Source organism: Pan troglodytes, chromosome 13 (assembly GCF_028858775.2).
Source record: "Pan troglodytes isolate AG18354 chromosome 13, NHGRI_mPanTro3-v2.0_pri, whole genome shotgun sequence".
Lineage (NCBI taxonomy): Eukaryota > Metazoa > Chordata > Mammalia > Primates > Hominidae > Pan > Pan troglodytes.
Window position 1 is genome coordinate 111,317,308 of NC_072411.2, and position 5,636 is coordinate 111,322,943.

The 5,636-nt window shown below is 37.8% G+C and overlaps 1 pseudogene; it reads right to left on the reverse strand.

Moving 5' to 3' along the window:
• Positions 1 to 497: 497 nt before the first annotated feature.
• LOC101056771 (heat shock cognate 71 kDa protein-like) lies at positions 498 to 5,196 on the reverse strand (annotated as a pseudogene).
• Positions 5,197 to 5,636: the final 440 nt, after the last annotated feature.

Sequence of the window (5,636 nt, forward strand, 5' to 3'; positions counted from 1 at the left end):
CTCCACCACCAGAATTCTGAAAATTATGCACTTTTTCTTTCCTTTCTTCCTCTTTTTCTGGTTTCTTTATAAGGTAAAACAGATTAACAATTTGGAAAAATAAGAAATGAAAAAGAAGTGGCTATATATTACCCATATTCTCACCATTCAAACACAACTGCTAATTACTTACTGATATCCTTATTCTAGCCTTTCTTTTATGTACAGCTACAAAGGTATGTGTAATTTTATATCTTGATTGCATACGAATTTCTAAGTCTTTTGGGGAGATTTCCAAATACAGTTTTATTTTAGATAATGCATTTTCTACTTGTAATACATTGGTCATGTAGTGCACTGTATTCTACTCCTTTCCCTGCACACATGTTCAAGTATACAGAATGCCCATTAATTTTCTCCAGCAGCTCAACTTTAAAACTGCCACATAGTTTGCTACAAATTTGGGTCCCTCAACATTTTACTGTGTGGAACAATGTTACATCTATATTTGAGTTGGCTTAATCAACCTCTTCAATGATGGGCCTTAAGGAAGCACTACCAGAGAAAGGAGCTCTTCCACCAGGGAAGCCCTCAGGCATTCCTCCCAGCATGTCCCTGCACCCTAGTGTAGCTTGATAATTCCTCCTAGTATGTCCCTGCACCCTGGTACAGCTTGATAATGATGGACTGCAAACTAGCTCTTTCTGCTGATGTTCAAATTCTTCCTTCATTATAGTCTGATTCTTATCAAGTCAGTTGATGATTTTATTACACTTGTCATGTATCTTCTGTTTATCCTTATTGTTGATCTTGCCTTGAAGTTTCTCAGTTGCTTTCATGTTGAATGCATAAGAGTCAAATGAATTCTTTGATGCCACCTTGTTCTTCTGCTTCTCATCTTCAGCTTTGTACTCAGCTTCCTGGACCATATTCTCAATGTCTTCCTTGCTCAAATGCCCCTGGTCATTAGTGATGATAATTTTGTTCTCTTTTTCTGTACTCTTACCTACAGCAGAGATATTGAGGCTGCTATTGACATCAATATCACAAGTGACTTTAATTTGAGGAACAGCAAAGGGAGCAGGAAGTATGCCTGTGAGCTCAAACTTGCCCTGGATAACAAGCAAATTGTTATCCTTGGTTATGGCACTCTCACCTTCATAAACTTGAATGAGGACATCAGGTTGGTTGTCAGGGTAGGTAGTGAAGGTCTGGGTCTGCTTGGTAAGAAAAGTGTACTGCATTTCATGGGAACAGTCATGACTCCACAGCAGCATCATTACCAAAGAGAAGAGAAGTGAATCCAAAAGTAGCAAATCTTGAACAGTTTAAGATTTGTCTTAAGATAGGATGGCTGCCTGGACTGCTGCACCATAAGCAACAGCTTTATCAGGGTCAACGCTCTTGCTCAGTTATTTTCCACTAAATAATTATTGAGGGAGCTTTTGGATCTAGGAGATAGAGATAGAACCACCTACCAGGACAATAACATGGATCTGCAACTTGTCTAGTTTGGTGTCCTGAAGGGCTATATCTATGGGGTCCTGGGTGCCACGGAACAGGACAGCATTCAGTTCTTCAAATTGGGCGTGGGTAATGGAGGTATAAATATCTGTTCCTTCACGGAGAGAATTAATCTCACTACTGGCCTGGGTGCTGGAAGGGAGAGTGCAATTAGCCCATCACAAGCAGTACAGAAGCGTCAGACAGCCCTGTTGTTCTCACTACTGTCCTTATGCTTGTATTTGAACTCAGCAATAAAATGGTTGATCATTTGGTTGTCAAAATCTTCTTCACCTAAGTGGGTGTCTCCAGCTGTAGATTTGATCTCAAAGATTTCATCCTCAAGAGTAAGGACAGACACATCAAAAATTTCATCTCTTAAGTCATAGATGAGCACATGTCTTTCAGCTCCAAACTTTTTGTCTGTGCCATAAGCAATAGAAGCAGCAGTTGGCTCATTGATAATTCTAAGTACATTGAGACCAGCAATGGTTCCAGGATCTTTGGTAGCCTGACATTAGAGTCATTAGGCCTTATGACCATAACATTGGAAATAGTCTTCCCAAGGTGAAATAATAATTTCATTATTCTAAGAGATCACCTACTCAGCACGTATATAGATGAAAATCTAGATAAGCCATTACAGCCATGAGCAATGCTAATGAACATTTTTGCAAACTCTGGACAGGTGCTTGACATCCTCAGTGATCTTCCTATTTTTCTCAGTTATCTGGTCATGAGCAACTGGCCCAGCTGAAGATGATTCATTTCAGATGAGATCACCTTTAATGTACTTTAATCCACTGTAACACAGCATCCAGTTGAAGTGGAAAGTGTGGACAGGCATGAACCTCCAAAATGGCAACAGCAAACTGCAAAGCTCACCCAAAACACATCTACCAACACCAGGGTCTTCAACTACCAATCAAGCCCCTCTACACTGTCTCAGAAAAAGAAATATCTCTAACTTCCTCAGTTCATAATGATTTTAATATCTCGGGAATTTTTTCATTGTATTTCTAGGGCCAAAGAAAGTTTAAACTATTTGGCAGCACCCTTGTGAGTTTACTGTGGTGTCTAGGGTGCCTTAGAGCTAGTTTAGGAACTGCATTTCTAAAAATAATAGTTATTTTTCATTGCCTTCTAAAATTCCAGATTTACATTCTGGAGTGGACATGTCCCTAAGGTATCAAAACTCTAAATTTCAAGGCCTCTTACTTGTAGGAGTCTCTTCCATGGTCCTGATCAGGGAGAAACAAAATTGAGCATACAACAACAATTGTTTAAGAGAACCACTTCTCCTTCCTCCCAAGACCCTTTGCACTTTGGTAGTGTTAGAGTGTCCATGGGCGCATATATACAGTATCTAGCTAAGGAGAAGTTAGCACTAGAGGAGAAACACAATTTGACATGAATGAAGTCACAAAGCTGTCTGTGGACAATTCTTCTAATCAAATATGAAAATAATTTAAGTGTAGGATTTTTTTCGTTTTGGTCAATACCCATGCACAATGACATTTCCTGTTAGTAATATACTTGATAATGAAGCCTACATAATTATATATAAAATCTCCTCTTTTTCCCATTGTTAATGGGAATTTCCCAAAACAAAATTTACCATAACTCATTCATTTGTAGAACATAAACTTGCAAAATTAGAACCAACAGCAAATATCTATATATCTGAAGTTGCAGGTTTTATGAATCACAGATATCAATTAAACAAATTTAATCTACCATGCTAGACCTTTTTCTTCTATCTTTAAAAATTATGATATAATTTTCTTTCATTTAAAACAGTGATCAATAGTATCAAGCCAAAATATATGGGAAAATATATTGTAACTTTATTTTATTTTTTTGAGACTTTGTCACCCAGGTTGGAGTGCAGTGGCACGATCCTTCTGCCTCAGCCCCCCAAGTAGCTGGGGCTACAGGTGCACCACCAGGCTTGGCTAATATTTGTAATTTTTGTAGAGGTGGGGTTTCACCATGTTGCCCGTGTTGGTCTTAAACTCCTGAGCTCATGCAATCTGCCCACCTCTGTCTCCCAAAGTACTGGGATTACAGGCATGAGCCATCATACCCGGCCATAAAGATATTTTATAATTATGACATTTCTCATGTTTTAGTTTATTGTGACTTTTTTCTCATTCACAGTAAATATTCTGTTTTGTTTGTTTTTCCTAACTTTGATTCTTTTTTCTTAAAGATGGTACTTTAAATCATGTAAAATTGAGGCCTGAAAAACACCTGTCTACCTCTAGCCATGATGTAAGTGAAACATTTCTTTAACCTATTTCAAATAATTTTATTTTCCTTTTTTCTTTCTGCATCTTGGCTTATACTTGCCATTTGCCTCTGAAACCTAGTCCAAAAATAATTTATATGCTCACTGCTCACTCCATTTTTGTATTTTATCCTTTTCAGAAGAGAAACATTTTCAAAAAGCCTTTTTGTTTTTTCAGAGTTCTCTCAATTTTATGCTCTGGTGTTCTTAAAATATTATATGAGCATCATAATACTGCTTTTCAAACAAGAAAAATCTCATCTGCAGTCCCATGTTCTTGCAGCATTATTCCCAGCAGACAAGATATGGAATCAGTCTACATGTCCATCAAAGAACGAATGGAGAAAGAAAAATGTAGTGTCTATACACAATGGAGTACTTTCCAGCTTTAACAAAAGAAGGAAATCCGTTCCTTTGTGACAACACAGATGAACCTGCAGGACACTGTGTTAAGTGAAACAAGCCAGGCACAGAAATACAAATACCACATGATATCACTTATGTGGAATCTAAAAAATGTTGAATACATAGAAGCAAGGAGTAGAATGGTGGTTCTGGCTGTGTGGGGGGTTGGGGGCAGTAGATAGGGAGATGTTGATCAAAGGATACAACAAAAGTATTTTTCAATTTTTTTTATTATACTTTAAGTTCTAGGGTACATGTGCATAATGTGCACGTTTGTTACATATGGTGCTGGAGAGGATGTGGAGAAATAGGAACACTTTTACTCTGTTGGTGGGACTGTAAACTACTTCAACCATTGTGGAAGACAGTGTGGCAATTCCTCAGGGATCTAGAACTAGAAATACCATTTGACCCAGCCATCCCACTACTGGGTATATACCCAAAGGAATATAAATCATGCTGCTATAAAGACACATGCACACGTATGTTTATTGAGGCACTACTCACAATAGCAAAGACTTGGAGCAACAAAGTATTTTTTTAAAATAATATATAAATACATTTCATAAACTCCACACAATGTACACATGTCCTCATTAGTACTGTTGTACTCTCCCCTTTTCCTTCTTTCAAACCTATTGCCCTTCACAGCTGTTTGTCTTGGGTTTCTCTCAACACCACCCTCACCCCCAGAATCTTATCAGCCCTCTTCACTCCATCTCCTTCTTTATGAGCTTCTGTTTTCTTTTTCTCCTCTTGTTCAATCACAAAAGCACAGGAATAGATCTATCAAGGACAAAATTCTTATGTGGTGTCTGAGAGAGGAAGGCATTCAGGTAATGCCTGTGCCAGTGTTTTCATGCCATCTAGCATATGCATGAGAAAGAGGTGCTGCAATGTATTCAAGGCTTATTGCATCCTAAGTTCAGTGGGACCTATGTAAAGGGATAAGGTCATTTAATTCTCATAAGAACATTATAACTTGGGAATATCTCCATATCTTAAATGAGGAAACCGAGGGCCACAGAAGTTATTGACTGGTCTGAGGGTGCAGCTGGGACTAGTACTCAAGTCTGTCTGACCCCCTGGTTTGTATTCTTAGCTTCTATGAGAGGCTTCCTTTCTAATCAAAAGTTGCATAAAGTTTCACATTCCCAAAATATTCTTCAAAGCATCATAAGTAACTTCATAAAGGGCAAGGTGTATTCAATTGAGGGTGAGTGTGATTCTGTAAAAGACTGAAATTTTACTGATGTTGATTATGGAATAACTAGGTGAGCTCACTGGTATTATAGGTGTAGATAAAGAATGAGATGTGGATTCAAAATAAAGAGGCTAAATTTCTGTGTCATTTATTATCTAAGCTTAGAGGCAAATTACAAAAAAAAGTCATAAAAATATGCCAAGAATGGAATATTCCTGGGGGAAAGAATGTATGTACCTTACATTGTCACTGTTA